This window comes from Trachemys scripta, chromosome 3 (genome assembly GCF_013100865.1).
Source record: "Trachemys scripta elegans isolate TJP31775 chromosome 3, CAS_Tse_1.0, whole genome shotgun sequence".
Classification (NCBI taxonomy): domain Eukaryota; kingdom Metazoa; phylum Chordata; order Testudines; family Emydidae; genus Trachemys; species Trachemys scripta.
Genome location: NC_048300.1, coordinates 166,185,175 through 166,209,501, shown reverse-complemented (window position 1 = coordinate 166,209,501; position 24,327 = coordinate 166,185,175).

The following is a 24,327-nucleotide window of genomic DNA, read 5'->3' as shown; positions in this document are numbered from 1 at the left end:
AGCCTCTTGGCTGAAGGACTTGTGTTTCTCAGCTTGCAAGAGCTCTGGCCCCTTGTGTCTGCCAAGATAGCTTCTTCTCTCTATTTATATTTTCCCAAACTCACTGTTTTGTCTTACGATTCTGGATGACCTCAAGCTTTTCTTCCCTTACTGTGGACTTCTTATCCCCTGGTGATTCATATGTAAATAGAGCTTCCATTGTTTTGATTCCACAGTGCTACCTTCCCTCCTGTCTGAGGCAAAACCTGTTTCTCCCTGTGTTTGGTCACAGACTTTAGAACATAGTTTTACTGAGTAACTCCTCATATAATGTTAATGCATACATTTCACAATTATATTAATCCCCTGTGTGTAATTAGCTTTCAGAAAAGACCTCACACTATGCACTTCTATAATACAATAATATTGTATACCATCAGTTGATGCAATTATTTATTATTTGAGGTTCAGACAGATGGGTGTCCAGCAAACCACTAAAATAAAGTTAAAGTTTCTTTTCTCCTTCTGGGAAGAGACGCCATGTGGTCTGGTGAAGATTTCATACTTGTTCCACCTCCACTGGTGATACTTGAGTTGTTACCTCCTCTCCTTGTTAGCTTGATGGTTTTGTTTAGTTTTTATGTAAATATACCTTCAGTGTCTCTGCCTGATGACCAGGTTAGTCAGCCATTCCTTTGTCTAGGATAGACTGGGCTTATGCATTGCTTGCCAAACACATTTCAAGAACATATCCATAACTCTTTGTTCACACCCTGTACATAATCACCCAATAATATGAATGATCAGTGAGATGTTAGTTTTCCAATGATACATTACATGTCACCTTCTGGGTATATATAACGACAACAGCATGTTAGGTTTAGTGAGTATGTCAGGCCTAACAAGAGTTGCTGACAGAGTATCGAACCACCAATGGGCCTCTGTGTCACAGATAGCGAAAGTCACAGAGTCAAAGCTTTCACACTAACAATTGCAAAACTGTGGTACAGAAATAGAAAAGAGGTCAGTATGAGACAAGTGGAAGGGAGAGAAGAAGAGGAAGAGGAGGTATTCAGAAAGTGGGTTTCATAGGATGTACATCTCTATAGAATCTTGCCCAAGGTCCAGGATATAGGCAGAGATAAGGAAGATTTTAAAAAGAGGGAGGTCAGATTTGATCTTGCTCATGAAATAAATGTGAAACCAGTGGAGTTGACTGAGGAAGGAGATGTGGTGGTCTGGCTTTGTTGTGCGGAAGAAGGTGGAGAGAGGCATTCAGCAGACCCTGCAGTCTTACTATCAGGGATTTAGTGAAACTATAGAGAAGGAAGATGGAATAATTAACACAAGAGTAAAAGAAGGCAGGCAAAGGCAGTGGTATGCCTGGGCAATACTGCTGAGGTGGTTATAGGCTGATTTACAGACCTAGAAGGTTTGGGAAGAGAAAGAACTTTTACCCAAGGGTGAAGCCAAAGTTAAAGAGAAGTGAAACAAATGGAAGGCCCTAAGGTCCACTTGCCTAAGAGAGGCATTCAATCTTTGACATTTAGCTGAACAAAGCCACTACTTTACAAGCCAAGTTAACAGGGTGGACCAAGAGGTATAATTAAAAGGTATCAAAATATAAGCATATCAGCATAAAAGAATAATGGTAGAGATAGGTGACTTTAAGGGAGAAGATAGAGACAAAAAAGTAGAGGGGTGAATTTTGTGAGGTGCCACGGAGAACTGGGCTTGGAGCAACATGAAGATATCTGCATATCTATGGTGAAGATATCTATGCTTAATTGTAGGTTGTAATTCCATATCACAAAATCTGGCAACTACACAAACCACTCTAGATTTGTCCTCACGATTTAACAATACCAGAGTTACTCAATGAATTATAGAGCTATAGTCCACAGCTTTTTGTTACTAGAAGAAGCATTAAACACAGAGATCATAAGTTCTCAAATTTGAGATATTGTTGCACAGCTAGCAAAGTTACCTCTTCTGGACTTATGTTAATGGAAGAGTTCACAGATCTATCTGTATGTGTTGGACATTTAGAATACCCAAGTGATACTATGAGGTATAATGAATAGGCAGCAGAATATGGTCACTATTTTTAAGTATTAGAGAAAAAAACTTGTTGTTCTTGCAGATAAAGTCACATGCACACAAAGCATGACCCTCTGAATCACATCCAAGTATAATAAGTTTTCCACTGAAAGCTGAGCATTTACAAACAATTTATTTTTCTAGAAGTGGTGATTTCCCTTCCCCATCCTTTCCTTCGACTCGGACTTTCAGTAATGCTAACAGCTGCAACCAAAAATGTGTTTGGCTGAGCCTGTGATGCCTTACAGTCATCTTGATGGCATTTCCCTTTTTGGAGCTCCCCATAAACAGTGGCCAAATTAATTCATGATCCTCGTTCAAATCTCTCCTTAAAATTCTTCTCTGTTGTGATGTCTACAAAATCTTGACAACATTTATGCTGCGGTCTCAGCACACCAGCAGCCTATCATGTTGATCGTTATCATCTCATTATTTCCATCTGTGTCTCTTGTCTGACACTTAGATTGTCAATTATTTGGGACAGGAACTGTGGTTTAGTTAGGTGTTTGTACCTAGCACAATGGAGTCCTGCAGGGTCCATGTCTGGGATCTTTAGGTGCTACTATAATACAAATAAAAATAAATGGATGTTAGAATATAACAATAACTTTTGAACACTGCATTTAATCAGTTCTAAGATTTCTGGGAAAGGTCTAAGCATCAATGGGCAGAACCCTATTGATTTTTGGCAAAAACTGGAAGCGGGAAAATGAGACACAGAGTCCATGGCATCTAGTTAGCATCTCTTTAGTTGTCTGTAGATCAAAGAACCAGTTGATGGTAACCATTAACATATTCCAGCATAACAATACCCCCATCTCAGCTCTCCCTGTGCTCCCAATATAGTTTAAAGTGTTAACATCCTGAAAGAGGGAGAAAAAGAAAGGAGAAAGGAGAATAAGAATGGCCAGGAGATGGTGGGGATACACAGAGCCCCCTGGCATGTAAGGGAGAGGTATGAGAATTTCATTAATCACCCCTGTTCTAGAGCACCCCTGTGATCAGAAGTTCCCCTATATTCATACCCTGCACACTATCGTAATAATCTTTGTACAAAATACACCTAGTGAAGTATCATTTGAAAACTGGTGGTCAATAATATCATGGTGAAATGTAAGTAGCAACATATGTAAAGTTATGAAATCCCCCTGTATGATATTACTAGCACATGTTCAAAACCATACAGCTGTGCCCAGTCAAAAGTATGTCGAACAAAGCAATGTGTCTTTATCTCAATTTATGCATAAGTAGTAAACAGGGTCCTTGAGACAGCTAGGAGAAGAAATGGCAGGAGACAAAGCAAATTTGCATTTCAGCAAACACACATGAGAAGAAAGAGCATGGAGCTTTCTTCAACCCCCAACTCCACATTGCCTTCTTTACTGTTTGAATAAACTTTGCTTTGATCGGTTACCCTCAGAAGAATCCTCTTCAAAAGTTAACCTGACTATAAAAGAAAGGGGCAGAAACCCCAAGCGTGCATGTACACACACACACCAGCCCCAGCCCCTTGACTTTGAGGGGGAGATCTTGACCTGAGAATTTGGTTAAGAATGGTTGGAACCTGGCTGACCAAAGGATTTTATCTTGAACCAAGATAAACCAAGCCTAGCTTGTTAAATTTTAGCAATTAGAAAGCATTTTATCTTTATTTCTCTTGTAACCATTTTTGACTTTAATACCTTATATTTGAATTCACTTAAAATCTTTTCTTCTGTTAATAAACTTGTTGTTTTTTTAATCTCTTAACCAATCCAGTGCTGAATTTAAACTGAACTGTTTTGGTAACCCCAGGTGAAGTAACAAACTGTTGAATATTGACCTTTACAGGGGCAACGGACCTTTAATAGCTGAACCATTCAGGAGAGGGCTGGACAGTGCAGAACACATGTTTTGGGGGAAATTTGGGACTGGGAGTGTCTTGGGGATCACCCTGAAAATAGTAATCAAGGCTGGTGGAAGACAGAGTGTGACTGGAGTGGTGCTGGCAGGCTGCTGGCACCAGAGCAGCTGGACCAAGGCCACAGCTATACCCAGACATTCAGGGTGTAACCTAAATGCTGGAGGGCTGTTTGTGAGCAGCCCAGGTTGGGAGCTACAACAGCAAAGTATTGCCAAGCACCCCAGGTTGGGGGCAGGTGGTGACACAACCCTCACTGGTCTGGTTTGCATCCCAGAATGTGACACCCGGCCTCACACTCTCAGGGGACAAAGCATTCAATAGAGTCCTATTCTCCAGCCAAGCCCCCTCTAATGCCCAGTTCCATTTGGGATTACAGAGTCTTTTAAGTTTTTCAGAGAACTATGGCCCTCCAACCAGGCTTTCTCAATGTCCAGCCCCTTTTGGGGTTACCATGCCTTTAAAATCATGCACCTCACCAGCTCACTCATAATATGCTCGGGCTCCTTCAGTGACCAGGCATCCAGAGTCTCTAAGCCACCTTTTATTCTCAAACTTCCTCTTAGCCCTGACCTTTCTTTCAGGACTAAGCTTCTTTTAGTCAAGGCCTTCTTTCAGCACTCAGCTTCATTTTAGTCCTGCTCTTCTTTCAAATCCCATTGCTGAGAGATGTTCCTTTCCTCTACAGCCCAGCTTTTTCTCGCAAGCCCAGTCTTTGTCTCACTGCCATTTCCTCCTTTTAACTCCCATACTTCCTCTTCCTAATTGCTCTTTCCTCCTGAACTACACCCTCTTCAGGTGACATTCAATTACATGACACCTTTCAGGTGGTTCTTGGGTTTCAATTACCATTCTGTAATGTTTTATTAGCCCCAGCTGAGCTAACTGCTCCCCCCTCCAGATAAGATAAGGCAGCTTAAAAAGGCCACATCATCTTGTTCTATTGGGTTTTGGGAAGAGGGCAGGCGCAAGTTCGCCCATTGCTAGAAGATCCTCCCCAGCCTTAGGGGAGGATTCACAAGGTCCAGGAACTCAAATAATTATGAAGGACAACCAAAAATGTAACAGTGGCAGGCGTGAAGGTCAAAGGGTCAAACAAAGGAAACCCGAGGGGGACACTGAGCCGAGAACCCTGGACAGCACCCACTGCTCCTCGAAGGTTCCAAGGGAGCCAGCGGATGCCACCCAGAGGAACTCTGCCTGGATGCGTGAATGGAGTTAGGACTGGAAATAGGCCCCAAAGTTGCAAAGAACCCCCTCAGCCAACATCCTCTCCCTGATGTTGTAGATGGCCACCTTGGCCATCACCAGGAGGAGGTTGACGAGGAGGTCCTGTGACTTTGTGGGGCCTCAGATAGGGTGTGAGTAAATGAAAAGGTGAGGGGAAAAGCGAGAAATGTAAAAGGATGTTAAGGAGGAGCTGGAACAGGGGCTGCAACCTGGTGCCCTCCAGGTATATGTGCACCAGGCTCTCCCTCATGCCGCAAAAGGGGAAGGCATCAGGGATGGGGGTGAACCACACCAATACACGCCCATGCTCATGGCTCCATGGAGGAGCCGCCAACTAATATCCCTGGTGAGCCTTGGGACTAGGGTAGAATATAGGCTGGCCCACCGGGGTTCCTCACCCTCAACAGGTGGCAATAGGTCCCGCCACTTCATATCAGGGTGGGACAGGAGGGTGAGGAATTGAAGGATGTGGAGCATGAGCATGTACAGATGGTTCCTTGGCACGGTCTGGAAGTGAACTGGCTGCAAATCGTGCAGCCAACTTGCGGTGTACGGGTGGGACCGTAAGGAGGACTCACAGGGCAGAGGACCCAGGGTGGGCAAGGAGCACCCTCCTGCAGGACCTGGTCAAAATAAACCCGAGCAGTGGGCAGTCAAGCTACCCTCACCTCCCGAAGTAAGCACTGGGGAGTATGAAGGGTGGAGAGCCCCATGCGCTGAGCAAGGGTCAGGGGATCCACCCAGTCTCCCTGGTTGTAGTCCAGGAGGTCTCTGACTCTGGTGACTTCTGCCAGGACCAACCTCTGACATCCAGAGGCAGATTCCACCACCTGCTCACGAAGTTGGGAATTGTGTCGCAGGGGCTCCGCGAGGAGATCTACCCCCTCAGTAGCCGCCCTGGACCTGGTCACCAAAACCAGCTTCCAGGTCCAGAGGAGGTCCTGGTAGAAGACCGGCAGCCCAGAGAGGTCTCACGGAAGACTTCTCAGATGGAGATAATGGAGCTGCCAGTCATATCAGAGCCCTCGGAAGCGCACAGGAAGGCTTGCACCAACGTGCTCCAAGTTGGACTACCTGCACCATAGAGGAGTCTTTGCAGGGCCCGGAAGTGGAAGACATGGACCTGAGTGCACAAGCATGTCAGGCCCTGTCCTCTCTCCTTCAGGGGGAGATGGAGAACCCCCGCAGAGACACAGTGCAGTCCTGGCCAAAAGAACTCCAGAACCAGCTTCTGGATATCAGCCAGGAAACCCGGGGCTGGGACCAGGGTGTTGAGCCGGTACCAGAGCACGGACAGGACTAGCTGGTTAAGCACCAGTGCTCTCCCTCACAAGGAGAGGCACCGGAGTAGCCCCATGAACCTCTGCAGCCACTCAGACACCGTGCCCTCCAACTCCAGCCAATTTCACATCATCTTGTGACAGGGAGACATGAGGGAGCAGGAGGGGATAGTTGCAGTGAGTCCATGAAATAGATGAGGATGGAAGGATGGGACACCATGAGGCAGGAGACAGGACCAGGACAAATCAGACATAAAGCATTTCATCTCCAAAGAGAGTGAAAATAGACAAACAAGTGAGGAGTCAGCTGATGGGAATGTCAGTGTCACAGCAGGATGAGCTGCTCTGTAACATTAAGTACCAGAGACTAATCACTGTGTAGTTCATCATTTGGCTAAAGGATTTGGACATTTGTGGGTTTTGTCCATTTAGTGACGTGATTTTAGAATAGACATGGAAATTATCATACCCAGTGAATCTGCCACAAACTGGTTCTTTGACTTCCTGTTAAATGAGAATATACTACTAATATACCCATTCTGGCAGATCAATGCACGTTCAACAGTGCCTCTTTCATAGTATTTTACAGTTCCCATGTTAGTAAATGCACCTTCCCTCTCCCTCCATCCAGTATTACTATGACAAATAGGAAAGGCTTGGTGCTTACAATATTAGTACAAACAAATAACAGTAACTTTAATATGAAGATGGAACTTCTGGTTTTAGCAACTGGCTTTCCCTTAACTCTTAATCTGTGGACAGGTCAGGAGATCACTCTGCCTAAAGAAAGATTTGCCGTTCCTTGGTATACATTTCTGGGGAAGTAGCATTGTCACTTAGTATATATTGGCTATCACAATGTGCTATAGACATCTTCTCCAAAGAGGTTATGATTGAGGCAGATGATGTCATTTTCCTTATAATGCCTAATTTTTGTCATAAATAAAAGTCATTAATTACTAGCAAGTAATTTTCTGTAAGAGTACAACAAAACTCTGCTACGATGGCCCAGCTGGCATCTGAATCCATACTGTTGAATCACACCATTTTCTGGAATTGCAAAGATTTATAGATTCATAAGGCCAGAAGGGACCATTGTGGTCATCAGACCATAGGACTTCCCTTAATTAATTCCTGTTAGAATACATTTTTCTTTTAGAAAAACGTTCAACCTGATTTAAAGATTTCCAGTAATGGAGAATCCACCAGAGCCCTTGATAAATTGTTCCAAGGGTAATTACCCTCACTGTAAAATGAGGGAACAGTGTTTTATAAAAGTGTGAAATTTCACAAACTCATTTAACTAGATAATGTCCTGTTGCTTGTTTAGGTCCTAATCCTACAATTGACTGTACGTTTGCCTACACAGAGCCACTTTAACTTCATTGTTCAGAATCCAGCCCCATTTATTCTTATTTGTATTAGTCCCCTAGTCATGGATCAGGACCCCATTGTGCTAGGCGCTGTACAAGCAGAACAAAAAGACCATCCCTTTTCATGTAAGATCAAGGGTTTTCAAAAAAAACAATGACACAATTTTAATTCATTTCAAAAGGAGGAAGCATGGGAAAATAAAACTAATCTAAGTTCTCTGTGATTTGATAGTCCATCTCTGTGTGATAGGTTGGAAATGGTATAATAAATCTGATATTATCAATCACTTATACCACATTCAAGGCTCCTATGTTTTCCCTTTAATAAGCTAATGAATAGTCTGTACGAGCTGCTTAAAAAGCTGAGATACAGAAAGGATAAATGCCTTTCTATCTTTATCCTGTCTATCTTTTACAGAGTTGATACAGAATTAATCAATCAAGTGGCTTGTTCCCAAAGTGTGTTTTTGTTTAGGTCTAGGTCAGTCATCTGCAGGCTGGAGAAGCCACAGTAAAATTTATTCATTGAGGTTTCTGTGAGTTTGAATAGCTTTTCAAGGCATAGAAGAGAGACATTTATCCTACACGCTTAGCTCTTAATATTAGCATTTAAAAAAATCTAAGCTTTAAAAAAGAGAGTTTTCAAAAAGCATATGGTCTGTGATGGCTGGCACTTGTTGGAAGCAACGCCTGGTGTTTGGGGAGTCAGTCCTTCCTAATGCAAAAGGGAGTTGCTGGGGAGAGGGGGCCCTCCCATGGTACTAGGCTCCTGCCAGGGCACTGTGAGGGCTACCAAAAGTCTAGCACCCAGGAGCCCCTTAAGGCTGCCCTCCTTGGGCCACTTCCTATTGTCCAAGTTTTGCTGTCTGTAGGAAAAAGGTAACAGAAAAGGGTAATAACTACACCTTCAGTCTGTCTGCCCCCAGCAGGTTGGCTCCTCTTTTTCAGGAGAGGCTTCTTGAGCTCCAGGGCCGACTCCAGGGTTTTGGCCGCCCCAAGCAGCCAAAACAAAAACAAAAACAAACAAAAAAAAAAGCTGCGATCACGATCTAAAAAAAGCTGCGATCGCGATCTGCGGCGGCAATTCAGCGGGAGGTCCTTCACTCCCAGGCAGAGTGAGGGACTGTCCGCCGAATTGCCACCGAATACCTGGACCTGCCACCCCTCTCTGGAGGGCCACCCCAAGCACCTGCTTGAGAAGCTGGTGCCTGGAGCCAGCCCTGTTGAGCCCCCCTTATCAGGAGCTCCCAGGGCAGACTTCATCTCCCTGCCTTGTCAGCCCTCTTCCAAGCTGTCTGGCTTGCTTTTAAGCTCTGCAGGTGCGGCTTGGTGGGGTCATCTGGGCCCAGAGTTGCTCTTTAACCCCTTTCAGTTCTAGTGTGGGTTATAAACCCCTTCACATGGTCCACTGCCCATAAATATTTTTATGAGTTCCATTAGCACAGGCCCCCATTGTCTCCTAAGTAATTCTGCTGGAGTAGGGAAATTCCTCAGAAAGCAGAGGGTCAGTGTACCTATTGGGTTCCGGGAAGTGGGCGGGCATAAGCCCGCCCACTGCTAAAGGGTCCTCCCCCAGAACTAAGGGGAGGATCCACAGGGCCTGGAACTCAAATAATTACGGGGGACAACTAATGTAAAAACAGGGACAGGAGTGTGGTCAAAGGGTCAAAAGAAGAGAACCAGACGGGGACACCGAACAGAGAACCCCGGACAGCACCCACTGCTCCTCAAAGGCTTCAAGGGAGCCAGTGGACGCCGCCCAGAGGAACTCTGCCCGGATACGTGAACGGACAGAGGATCGGAAACAGGCCCCGCAGTCACAGGCACCTCCATCGGCCAACCTCCTCTCCCTGGTTTTATAGATGGCCTGTTTAGCCAGTGCCAAGAGGAAGTTGACCAGGAGGTCCCGCGACTTTGTGGGGCCACGGATAGGGAGTGCATAAATGAGAAGGTGAGGGGAAAAGTGTAACCAAAAACGTAACATAATATCGGTGAGGAGCCGGTGTAGGGGAGAGGGTCAGTGTAGCGGGGTGAGCACCCGCTCCAGCCCTGAAGGGGGTTGGAAAAGCCCTGCAGAGGGCTAACCCCAGCTGACTGGGGGAAGTGGCTGCAGCTGGAGCCACGCCCCAAACAGACTAACCGGGCCTTATAAGAAGGCCAGGGCAGCCAGAAGCTCAGCAGTCTCTCCTCTAGCTGTGGAGGGAGACAGGCCTGGCTGCTGGAAGGTTAAGAGGGACCTGGGAGTGAGGCAGGGCTGGGGAAAAGTCAGAGGAGCTCCAGGTTGGCAACTCCCCAGACTGTAGGGCCTGGTTCTAGGCCCATAGAGGTACTGAGGGTGGAAGAAGGCAGCAGGCCAACCCCCCCCCCTTGCCAGTGATGAGTGGCATACACTGCAGTCTGCCCCAGGAAATGGGGGCTAGTTGGTGACTGGCAGTAGCCTTATACTGAGGCAAGGTGGGGATAGGGGGTGAGGGTTCCCTTGGGTGGGGAAACCCTGAGGCTGAGAGGTTACTGCCAGAAGGGCAGCACGCCGGAGGAAAGGGTACTGGGGTCTGTGAGGGACATGAGGCCCATGGTAAGGTGGATCACTGGCCTGCAGAGGATGCTCCTGGGTCAATGAGCAATTCCTAGAAGAGACCAGCAGGAGGCGCCGCAGGGGTGAGTCCACACATGCTTACAGTTGGCCATGGCATGGACCCAAAATCATTCTGCAGCTGGAACTGTAACCTTCGGACACAGACTGGCTAATTCGGACACAGACTGGCTAACCTAGTGAGGAGGGCTTTAAACTAGGTTCGACGGGGACAGGTGAGCAAAGCCCACAGGTAAGTGGGGAACATGGAGACCGGGGAGATGGGTCGGAAACGAGAGGGAGTGTGGGCTATATTGGCAGAGAGAAAGGAGAGTCAGGACAAAACCGGGAGGAAAGATCAAACCAGTATCTTAGATGCGTATATACAAATGCGAGAAGTATGGGGAATAAGCAGGAAGAACTGGAAGTGCTAATAAATAAATACAACTATGACATTGTTGGCATCACTGAAACTTGGTGGGATAATACACATGATTGGAATGTTGGTGTGGATGGGTACAGCTTGCTCAGGAAGGATAGACAGGGGAAAAAGGGAGGAGGTGTTGCCTTATATATTAAAAATGTACACACTTGGACTGAGGTAGAGATGGACATAGGAGACGGAAGTGTTGAGAGTCTCTGGGTTAGGCTTAAAGGGGCAAAAAACAAGGGAGATGTCCTGCTAGGAGTCTACTACAGGCCACCTAACCAGGTGGAAGAAGTGGATGAGGCTTTTTTCAAGCAACTAACAAAATCATCCAAAGCCCAAGATTTGGTGGTGATGGGGGACTTCAACTATCCGGATATATGTTGGGAGAATAACACAGCGGGGCACAGACTATCCAACAAATTCTTGGACTGCATTGGGGACAACTTTTTATTTCAGAAGGTTGAAAAAGCTACTAGGGGGGAAGCTGTTCTAGACTTGATTTTAACAAATAGGGAGGAACTCGTTGAGAATGTGAAAGTAGAAGGCAGCCTGGGTGAAAGTGATCATGAAATCATAGAGTTTGCAATTCTAAGGAAGGGTAGAAGGGAGAACAGCAAAATAGAGACAATGGATTTCAGGAAGGCAGATTTTGGGAAGCTCAGAGAGCTGATGGGTAAAGTCCCATGGGAATCAAGACTGAGGGGAAAAACAACTGAGGAGAGTTGGCAGTTAAGTTTGCGGATGATACCAAACTGGGAGGGATTGCAACTACTTTGGAGGACAGGGTCATAATTCAAAATGATCTGGACAAATTGGAGAAATGGTCTGTGTTAAACAGGATGAAGTTTAATAAAGACAAATGCAAAGTGCTCCACTTAGGAAGGAAAAATCAATTTCACACATACAGAATGGGAAAAGACTGTCTAGGAAGGAGTACGGCAGAAAGGGATCTAGGGGTTATAGTGGACCACAAGCTAAATATGAGTCAACAGTGTGATGCTGTTGCAAAAAAAGCAAACATGATTCTGGGATGCATTAACAGGTGTGTTGTGAGCAAGACACGAGAAGTCATTCTTCTGCTCTACTCTGCTCTGGTTAGGCCTCAGCTGGAGTATTGTGTCCAGTTCTGGGCACCGCATTTTAAAAAAGATGTCGAGAAATTGGAAAGGGTCCAAAGAAGAGCAACAAGAATGATTAAAGGTCTTGAGAACATGACCTATGAAGGAAGGCTGAAAGAACTGGGTTTGTTTAGTTTGGAAAAGAGAAGACTGAGAGGGGACATGATAGCAGTTTTCAGGTATCTAAAAGGGTGTCATGAGGAGGAGGGAGAGAACTTGTTCACCTTAGCCTCTAAGGATAGAACCAGGAACAATGGGTTTAAACTGCAGCAAGGGAGGTCTAGGTTGGACATTAGGAAAAAGTTCCTAACTGTCAGGGTGGTTAAACACTGGAACAAATTGCCTAGGGAGGTTGTGGAATCTCCGTCTCTGGAGATATTTAAGAGTAGGTTAGATAAATGTCTATCAGGGATGGTCTAGACAGTATTTGGTCCTGCCATGCGGGCAGGGGACTGGACTCGATGACCTCTCGAGGTCCCTTCCAGTCCTATAATCTATGAATCTATGAATCTATGAATCTATGACTAGAGTAGCCTCTGTGGCTGTTTTGTCCACCCACCCCACCCTCCCACCCCCCATCTTGAGTGGAAGGAACAGGGAAGCTGCATAGTGATCACACCTCTGTCTATATTCTCCCTGCTTCCAAAGAACTACTGCATATGTTCTTACCTAAAATTTTTGGAGTGGTGGAATATTTGGTGGGCAGGGGCTGAATTCTCTATATAGACTCCTGATATCCTGTACCTTTTCTTCTGTGAAGCAAACTGCAGTGGTTTCATGGTGTCAGTGTCCCTCTGCACCTTCAGAAAGGGGAGCAGGATTTGGGCAATAGAGTCAAGATAGCTGATATTAATTTGCCTTTTTAAAATAATAGGCTCCTGAAAAGTTCCTGAATACAACATTCTTCTACAGGCACTCAGATATTATGATGAGAGCCATAATAAGTACCTAGACAGATGTTTGTAATGGGCACTGTACAAATCAGTACACACACTCCTGATAGTAAAGATTATAAGTACCTGTGAGAGCTAAATAGATGCTGATTACAATATCCTCATGCCTTTTGGCATAGTATTGTGACAGTACTAATAGTCAGTCATGTATTCCCTTTTATCTTCATTTTCTGAAAAGTAGATAGTCCATTTGAATGTGCTATTAACTCTGTATCCTGACATTCACACAGTTTTTGCTAAACATTGGAGCTAGTAGAAAATTTTGAGCTGGAACTATTTTTCCATCAGAAATGATGTGTCCTCAAAGTTGAAACTTCTTCTAGGAACATGTTGGTTTTTGATGAAATTTTCAGCTGAAAAAATATGAAGCCATTCAAATCAAAATGGAGTATTTTGTTTTGATTTCTTTATTTCATTCTGACGTTTTTGTTTCAACTTTTAGGGTTTTTAAATAAACTTTTAATATAATTAATGTTTATATATGGTATTTAAATTATAAAGTTTTCAACATTAACAAAACAAAATATTGATATTAATAGAACTGGTTTGTTTTGGTAAAGTCATTTTGATATTTCTGAAAAGAAATATTTTGCAAATTTGTTCCATGGTAAATTTTGAAATTTAAAATTTTTGTCTCAGTTCAGTTTCTGACCAGCTCTACTACATATTTTTCTTCTTCACTATGGGCCTGATCCAAAGTCTATCGAAGTCCATGGAAACTCCCATTAAATTCAATTGGTTTTGGCCCTATTCTATTCTTCAGCTTACCATTTTTTTTTTGGCCCCTTTGTACACCCTTCTTCCTAGTGTACCTTTTTTTGTTGTGCACTTAACAGTGCACATGTCCCTAGAAGGTTTCCACTTGTGTGTTTTTGAAGGTTTTGTCATCCCGGTAAGTACAGCAATTCAGTAAAGATGACAGCATTCCTAATGCAGCATAAGAACAAGTAAATGAAACTTGTCTTAGAAATGTTGAAGGTGGTGGGATTATAAAAGCCCTCACGGATACTGCCCAATTTTAACACAAAGTACTTTGGGTTCTACTGAGAAGTAAGCAATACACCAAATAAACTATTTGTCCAAACTTAACACAACCCACACAAATGTCATAGACTGAATTACATCTGAGACACACTAATGTTATCATTTGCTTGTATTCCTAGGAATAGATGTTGATACACATTCTTAAGGGATGCAGAAATTGCAGAATCAATCTTTATTGTAGACAAAACAAAGAAGTCTATCGTATTACCGTAGCAGCAGGGCAATTGTGCATAGCTGCTCTGCCTGAGATTTGAATCTACAGCTGACAAGATTAGCGATATGACAGCAGGTTTTTCTGATCTTAAAACACTCATGTTATGAAACCGCATGTAGCTTCTGGATAAAAGAGGGTGATAGGTGCTTAAGACGCACATTAGCTAACGATAGATAACAAATGTAAACCAACATTAATTTATAAGGAGCCAGAGAGAAATTAGTAGCAGCAGCAGCTTGGAGGCATTGTACTAACAAAGATATGTACCAATACAATGTATGGAGTCTTATGTGGCTTTTTCTACAGCTTTGCCTGGTTTCCAGTGTGTAGAAGCAGAATGTTTATTTCATTGAGTCCTAACTTTGAATTTACTAACATGAAATCTTAACCACAGTTACTTGCATTAATACACTTCCTGCATTAATTGCATATTTCATTTAAATAATAATCTACCATTTCAGGTTGAATGTTTTTTGTATAACAATGCATTAGCCTACACTGGGGAAAGTGTCAAGTCACATTGTCCCAGTAGGTGCTCCAAAAAGCACTATCCAGGTGTACAGGGGAGCCACACTCACTGCTGCACACCTGGAGGCAAAGCAAGTTACTCTGTAACTGGGCAGGTTTGGGGAGTGACTATTGCCACTAGGCAAGTGTGGTCCTTGTTCTCAAGAGAGCAAGGACTTGGCATGTGGTTATCACTTGTGCAGGGAGACTCCTTACAATCACCTGGATTTCGGATACAGAGTCATTTGTCTGCAGTACTTCCCTGCGAGGATTCTTGGGGGGGGGGGGGGTAGTAGTTAACAATGTCTTCATGCAGAGTGTATCCCCTTGAGATGCCTTTTGGTCTGTTTAAAAACTAAGTTTACAAACCTATACGAGGGTGGCGAGAGTGGGGAGAAGGAATCTCTTCTTATGGCCAGTCTCTGATGTTAAAGCTATTTTAAGGATTCATGACCTATTCTTGGCAATCCTAAAAAGATGTCATTTTCCTTCCCTTTACCCCTCACTCACTGTTTTTACTGTAAACTTTTAGCTAGGTTCCCCCTCTAGTTCCAACTTTCTCTGGCAGCTGGATTTTTTTTAAGCAAGTGTCTTTAAAAATATGAAGAGCCACATCTTGCTTGCCTTGCTTTTGAGAGAAGCCTTTTAGAAGCTACTCTTCAGAGGGGTAAGGCAAGCAGAATTTGGCCTTACATAGTAAAATGAGCTGATTGAAGACTGTTCTCCTATGGACCGTACCTTCAGTGCTTCAGGTTGAGAAGAGGCAGGAAAGAGTGTCTCCCAAAGCAAAATGACCTTTGGGAAGATGAATCATAGCTGAGGAGGGGGAGGCCCCAAATCATCTTCTTGATTGTATGGATTATAGTATGCAGAGAGCTCAATCTCTGATGTAATGGGAAGAAACACAGTACATGGCACTCCTCCAAGGATTAGGAGGCTTTGTGTTACTATATGAATCTTTTTTAAATGAGGATGAAGATTCATTTTCAATATTCTTTGAAACATAAGCTAAGATGAAGCTGATTTCTCCCACCCACTTAGATATTTTATCTAATAACTCCACCACTTCTCCCCTCCCCCAAATCCCAGAAAATTGGCTGCTGGCTTTTCTGAGTTATCCTTATGGCACATGGCCCCAAAAGGAATTCTTGATTTCTTTTATAATATTTTTTAAAATTAAAATGTAATTGATTATGACAATCACAAACCATCTAATTGCTCTGTTAAAATATGTCCAAACGAATTCCAAGTTAGATAAAATAACCAGACTATCTGGTCCCTCTATCAAAAGCCAACACTGAAGTCAATTGATGTCTTGCAGTTGACTTCCAGGGGCACTGGACTGGGCCTTTACTGTTAGAAAACAATTTACTGGTGCAAAATAAATACAATACAAAATCTACAACAAGCTGCATGCGGGCAGGATGTATTCATCTCTTTTCCACAGGGTTTGCCTGAGTCTATACCAAGAACAGTATACTTCACACTAACAAAGTCACATATATGTACTGTGGTATATTTCAGTATGAAAGATGCTCTCTTTATTCACAATTCTCCCTTTCCTAATTTGTACGTAGTTCAAGGAGCTCAACCTCATGCAAGCTATAGACTACAAGTAGAAGGCAATTGCTCATTTTAATGAACATCTTTCTGTTCATATTATTGGCCTCAATCCACTCTTTATTGGCATAGCATTACTAAAACCAAGCACAGATGTATAAATTCGAAGGCAGACGGCTAAAATGTATTTTAGGTTCAATGCTGTTATCCCCAAATAAAAGGGATTTTTTCCCAGTACAAGAAGATGCTAGCAGCGATGTACTACTGAGCCTTTAATGTATTGTCGGAGAGCCCTCTTTCAGACTCCAGTAGGACTATGAAATGCAACCAACAAGCAGCAACAACAACAGCTATGTTTTTTCTCTCAGCAGATGACAGATGATCTAGTTTCAGGATGACAAAGGCATTTTATAATATTTAATTGAGATAGATATTTGATCCACATAATCCTTCCCCTGCTTTTGCCATTTGGATAGCAGTCTGAGGGTTCTTCAAAGAGCAGATCAATAATATACTATGCAGTCCTGGCTGGAATTCTCTCTGTGCATGAGAGACAGGATCATTCTGTTTCTCAAGGTATGATAGATGAAAAGAACACCACAGGCCCAATTCAGTCCCAAAGTCATAAGTTACGCTGACTTGAATAAACTTTTATTTGTAGCCACATACACTGTGCCTGGATTTGGCATCATGTGAGTGTAATAAAATGTTCCTTTTTCACACCCATGTTTACCTAAGGAATCATATCACAGTAAGACAATGTACAAATGAGGCCCATGCAGAAAGCAGTGAAGGTAGGCACATTTTCTTTGTGGAAAGAAACAAAGCCAGGCGAGGGAGGTAGACTATATCAGCTTGGCATTATGAAGTTGCTGCCACATGCTCACTGTAATGTGATATTTTTTTCATGCTGCAAAAAATCTTCCAGTCTTGCTTTGTATGTAAATGTTTTCATATTACTACATCTTGAGAAGTACAAAGTTAGTTGGTCCCACGGCCCTATTACATCTTGGCAACAAAATGGAGATCAGATCTCATGATTACTAGAAGTTCCACGGCACTTTTCGTAAGAGTGGGAATGTTGGCTAGTGATAAAAGGTTGAGGTTTGGTCTGGAAAAGCACCTGAATGTTTGGATATTTTCCCTGCTGAGTTTGTCCTAAATATTCAGATTTTGAGTCTTTTTAAAAAAAAAAACAAAGGGGGGGGGGGTGAGAGGGGTAGCTGCAGATTTCCCCATAAATGGCTTCCATGTAAGATTTACAATACTACGTGTTTTCAATCATTCCAGCCATTCCATGGTACTGATTTGATATATATATAAGCATTTCTGCTTTCAATCCCAATCAGAACCAGGAAGTGCAGAGATCAGTGAAAATGGATATCTATATTGATATAGATATTTAATTTGACAACTCCTTTTGAACCTAAAATAAAATAGATTTGGATTTTGTTCTTATGCAAGGTGGCATGTAATTTTAAGATAGGGTTAATATTAACTCGTTATTACAGAAATAATGCTTGAACGGGATTTAGAGCAAAGTTCTGTTTGCAAGCCTTCCTTGCTGAAGTTAATGAATGCAGGGACATTGTTTCGTCAAACTAAACATCCACAATAAAGCTAAGACGCATTGGCAAAGAGACTGAGGACACCTACAGCACATCTGCACTGGTGAATAAACATGAAAATAGAAATATTCGAGCAGTTTTGCATGAAGAATGTTGTGGTTAGCTGGTCATCCAAAAATATCAGAGTGGGGTTATAAGGATCTATGAATAAGAGGAAACATAGTTACATGTGTAATAATCATTTGGCAGGGTGTCTAATATTAGTACTTTGCATTCTATATCAGCCTCCATCCTAAGATCACAGAGTGCTTTAGCACCAATAGTATTAGCATGATCTAGAGGACTGAGAATGGACAATGGAGCCTGACTCTCCAGAGTTCTAAACCTGCTTCTGAGAATGATTTGCTAAACAGACTGAGGAAAATCACTTAGAATAGCTATACTATAGGTGTGGTTTCCCCAGCTGCAAAATAATGCTCCTTGGAGTGTTGTGAGGTTTGTTAACACCTGGTGTGCATCAAAAATGTTATCTAATGCTAAGCATTACTAATTTACTAAGCAGCATAACATTGTTGTGAGGTATTGTTCTGGGTAAACTGAGGCACAGATCTTAATGCCAAATCCAGTTCAAGATTGCATCTAACAGTCACTGATTAAGGCAATAAAGTAACTCATCAGTGAGTCAGTGGTGTACTTACATGAGGAAAATCTAATATTCATCCATCTCAGGCACACAACTGGAACCATCTCTATTGATTGATTACTCATTAAATTACTACAGGGCGAGTACTTCTGAAAAAGGGGGGAAGAGTTAGTACAGAGTCAGGCTTTCTGTCCTATCCTGCTCTCTAGGTCATCATGAGTAACAGCCATGGGAGGAGAGGGAAGAGAGAAGAGATACTCCTTCCTCAATGATGAAGTAAAGGGAATATGTCAGGTGTCTGTTTTGTGTTTTCACCAGGCACTAGCTCCCTTCAGTGTCTGTTGAAGAGTGCTTGGCTGTATGATTTGGTTGAAGCTGTGATCACACTGCTCTTGATCATGTAGTGTAATCCTTTCACCCTTGTGCTGGTGGTGGCCTGGCCAGTGCTTCTATTTTCACCATTGGAGATAAGTCCAGGTATATTTCCAGTTTTCCATTGAGCTAAAGTGGAATCAATGGCTGACTTAACAATGTGACAGCGTTTGCTGCATATGCTTATCTACTGCCTGCTCCACATTAAACAGGGTTTGGCCCTGTGTAAATTGCATATGGCAGTGGTTTTCAAACTTATTTGATTGCCTCCCTCCCCCGTTTTTGTGTCTGTAGTAGTTTACACCCCATTCCCCACCACACAAGTACATATACTGATATATGCGATGGTGATGCTTCTCTTGAATCACTTTCGGCTTCTTTGTTTTTCACTTGAGTTGTTTTTTTTTTTTTATTGCATGAATGAGCCAACAATTCATTGTAATAAGAACAAAAGCAAAACTGCGATTGTGGTCCATGCTTACAGTTTAATGTGCACACTGCATCGTAGAAAACGGATTAACATACAGATGGCAATGACTTTGTATAATGCTATGCAAACTTAGCAGAAATCCGTCAAAATGCACAATGCCATCTGGAGTCAAATGCACAACGGCATCTGAGGATCTGATATGTCTGGAGGAATAAGCTTTGCTAGTTATTCATTGCTGTGTGTAAAATGTGTGCAGTAAGTTTTTTTCCCCCAAAGCGTCTCATGTCATCCCCCCTCCAAATACATTCCTCGCCCTCCCGATGGGGCCCACTTCCCAGTATCAGAATCTCTGTCTTATAGTAATATAACAAATCTGTGGTAAATCTAGAAGCAGAATATATATCATTCTTTACCAGCATGTCCACACACACATTTTATATTAATGATTTTATCATATCAGATTGAAAATTATATAAACATCACATTAAAATGTGGCAGTTTCCTAGATATCCAGCACAAAGGATGACAGATAGAAGAGGATCTGTACTAACAGACATAACAGATGTATTTTGAAGAAAACTTCAGCCATCATCTAATCTTTGAAGAATCCTCAAACAAAGCACATGGATCTGAAATATTCCAAGCAATTTTAAAGGGGCTTCCCAGCATGTCTGCCTTCAGTTTCTGTATAAGAACAAAATAATCTATTTTGATCATGACTATTCTCCTGAGGTACCGGAGATAACTGAAAGACCATTTGGAGCAATATGAAACCAGCTCAGAGATAGAGATAAGATATCTCCCTTGGAAATCCAAATCAGCTAACATTGTTCTTAACTAATGGAGCCAAATCTTTCATAAACTCTAGAAGAAGCATTACCAACAAGGGGGAGCTTAAGCATGGATACTCCTGAAGATGTTAGCAGACTTGCAAAAATTTGGCTGGAAGACAATCATACCAAAGAATTAAGAGGTTCCATGATCCAAGGCTGACTTGCCTTGTTTCACAGAAATAGACAAGAAGGACTGGCTAACTGAAAGGGCAAAAGGGAGTTCAGAACTTTGAAAAATCTTCATGCAAAAGTTCATAAATTTCTGTTTTGCAGTTGCAATACTGTTTAATGTGTAGTGAATACACTGCATTGGCTAGCAGCTATGCTAATGCCTTCTACTGCAACAGTTATTGAACTATGGGCCATGGACCCCTGGTGATCCGCAAAGCAGTTACTGATTGTGGAGAGCTGAAAAGTCACATGATAAGGGTCCTTCCTTCCTTCTTACTTTCAAATAGAAACCAGGAGGATGATCCAGTACTGGAGCTTCTACTAGGTACATAAGAGACACCAGGAAGAAACTATCCCTAGTTACCAGAGCTATCATTAGGATGGCAGCTATTAGCCACCAGCAGGTGATCAGTTGTCAGAGGGAGTGGAATGTTCAAGGGAGAGGAGAACCAGGCAGCATTTCAGGGGAAAGGAGGGCTAGACATCAGATAAATATATGGGGGGTATCAGTGGGAGGAAAGAACAGAATAGAAAGGAAGAGGGAAAGGAAATGAAGTGCAAAATGAACACCACATTTACTGCATTAATGACAATTAGATATACATAAATATTACTTTCCTCTGTAAGAAATTACTGCTGTTGCCTAGGGATGTAGCACAATTGTGGATAGAATCATGACTGGGATGGAAGGTGGGCTTTTGACCATACAGTGGAGGGATATGTGCATGAGAATTTCCCTATGATATGGCCCACACTAGGAACAATTCTGAAAACTACTGCTCTGCTGGAATGTGGGCAAGCTACGTATAGAAAATGGTCCCTCTTACAGGCTGAGGGAGAGAAACACCATAGTGCTTATGTTCAAATGTACTTTACCAAGAGAAGGTTGTTGAGCTTTCCTCAGAAATGTTCCTTTTGGGAACAAGTCCCCACCAGACCTGTTTAAACAGTTTTTTCTTTCCACTCCAAACACACACTGCATTTGAGCATGTTTGTTAAAAAGAAAATTAAGCTCAAACTGTGTCTTATAGACTCATAGACTTTAAAGCTGGAAGGGACCTGTAGTGGAGCGGTCACCCCTGAAGGGGTTAAAACAGCCCTGGGAAAGGGCTGCCCCGGGGAGCCAATAGGGTAGGCTGATTGGGGAAACAGCCACAGCTGGGGCCATGTCCAATTAGGAGACAGCTGGCCCTATAAGGGCTGTGAACCAGGAGCTGGGGTAGTCTCTCTCTAGCAGAGAGCTAGAGAAGGACCTAGCTGCCTGGGAGCAGGATACCAGAGGTAGAGCAGTGCTGGGGAAAGGCAAGAGGAGCTGGGGAGCTCCAGCCTGGCAACTCCACAGGCATCAGGCCTTGTGCAAGGCCTAAAGAAGATACTGGGGCTGCAGAGGTACAGTCTGGGGTTAGGTAGAGGTAGCTGGTCCAAACCCCCTTGCCAATGATGAGTAGCCATGACAGACTGCAGTTTGCCTCAGTAAATGGGGTCCAGATGATGACTGGCAGTAGTCACTGAGGCAAGGTGGGTGACAGGGTTGGGGGTTCCCCTGGGAGAGGAGACCCAGAGTTTGGTGTGATACTGCTGGGGCAGAACCCTGAGATAAAGGACACTGGGGTCTGGGAGGGACATGAGGGGCCAGTGGCAGGTGAGACACTGGCCTGCAGAGGGTGCTTTGGGCTGGAATTGAGCTAATTCCCAGGACAACCAGCAGGAGGCACCACACCAGTGAGTCTCACTTTGCTACAGGACCACTGTGATCATCTGACCTTCTGCACATCATAGGCCACAGAACCTCACCCACCCACTCCTGTAACAGACCTATAACCTCTTGCTGAACTACTGAAGTCCTCAAATCATGATTTAAAGATTCTCAAGTCACAGAGTATCCACTATTTATACTAGTTTAAACCTGTAAGTGACCTGTGTTCCTTGCTGCAGAGGAAGGCAAAAAATCCCTATGGTCTCTGCCAATCTGAACTGGGGGGAAATTCCTTCCTGACCCCAAATATGGCAATCAATTGAATCCTCAGCATGTCGGCAAGACTCACCAACCAGAAACCTGGGAAATAATTATCTGTAGTAACTCAGAGCCCTCCTCATCTAGTGCCCTATCTCCAGCTATTGGGGATTTTTGTTACTTGCAGTTGCAGATGGGCCACATACCATTGTATGTAATCTCATTAGACCATTTCTTACATATACTTACCAAACTCAATCTTGAAACAAGTTTTTTGACTCCACTGCTCCCCTTGGAAGTCTGTTCCAGAAATTCACTCCTGATGGTTAGAAAACTTTGCCCAATTTCAAGCATAAATTTGTTGATGGCCAGTTTATATCCATTTGTTCTTGTGTCAACATTGGCCCTTAATTTAAATAATTCCTCTCCATCCCTGGTATTTATCCCCCTTAGGATTGCTCTCTATAAATACATATCTCCCCTCAGCCTTCACTTGGTTAGGCTAAACAAGCGAACCTCCTTAAGTGTCCTCTTGTAAGGTAGGTTTTCCATTCCTCAGATCATCCTGTATCCCTTCTCTGTACCTGTTGCAGTTTGAATTAATCTTTCTTAAACATGGGAATTGCATAGTTTTCCAGATGAGGTGTCAACGGTGCCTTGTATACAGGCAATAATACTTCCCTACCTCTTTTGGAAATACCTTGCCTGATGCATCCTAGGATTACATTAGCTTTTTCATAGCTGCATCACATTAGTGACTCATCCTGTGATCGACCATTGACCAATAAGCCCAGATCTTTCTCCTCCTCTCTTGCTTCCAGCTGATACATCCTCAACTTATAGCAAAAATTCTTGTTGTTAGTCCCTCAGTGCATGTCCTTTCACTTTGCACTATTAAATTTCATCCCATTTCTATTACTCCAGTTTTCAAAGTTCCTCAGATCTTATATGATATGCCAGTTCTACTCCATATTGGCAATACCTCCCAAATGTGTGTCATCCACAAATTTTATTAGCACATTCCCTCTTTTTATGCCAAAGTCATGAAAGAAAATGTAAAATAAGATTGGTCCCAAGACCAATCCCTGAGGTGCTCCACTAGTAACTTCTTTGCAGCCTGTCTTCAAGTATTGGCTGAGCAAATGAGTAATGACATCGATGAGTGACACTTCAAAGAATCCATTTGGTGCAAAGTGTTTCATTTAAACAATTTATAAACTATTTGAACATAAGCCTCTGTTTCATTCTGTGAACAAAATACTCTTTTAAATGTCTCTATTCTACCTACTTCATAGCTTTGGGAACTACCATCTTGGGAGTACTGCTGTGGTCAGACTTCACAGATTACATGATGGGGTTCACCAATTAAAATGGTGGATAGCAAGCTATTTTACTATGCATCAAGGCACTACAAATGAAGTACTTACTATCACCTGGTGTGCCACAAGGGCAAAGGCAGCTGTCCCACGTTCAATGGAATTTCTGCTCTTGAATTTTAGCAGACAGCTTTTTTCAGGACCATATGTGCTGCACCCATACAGTTGTCAGTTCCTGATGTGAGACTTAACAAAGTTCACTAATGAAAATGTTTTCATGAGTACACAGATTTGAAGGATGGGAAAAAAATCAATGGCTAGTTTTTACATAAAAGCCAATGCTGAGATTTTCACATGTGACGGGTGATTTGGGGTTCCTCCATTTGTGGTTGCCCACTTTGACTCATTTTAAAAGGGCCCAATCATCAGAGAGCAGGTGCTCAGTACTTTTTAAGTATCAGGGGGTAGCCGTGTTAGTCTGTATCTACAAAAACAACAAGGAGTCTGGTGGCAACTTAAAGACTAACAGATTTATTTGGGCATAAGCTTTCATGGGTAAAAACCTCACTTCTTCAGATGCACGTGAGGTTTTTACCCACGAAAGCTTATGCCCAAATAAAACTGTTAGTCTTTAAGGTGCCATCAGACTCCTTGTTGTTTTAGTACTTTTTAAAAAATCAGGGCCCAAACTGGTGTTTCAAGTTGAGCACCAGAAGAGAAGCACACACAACCCATCGTTACTTTAGAAACTCTTTGCCAAACAAATCAGGAAGTTCTGTT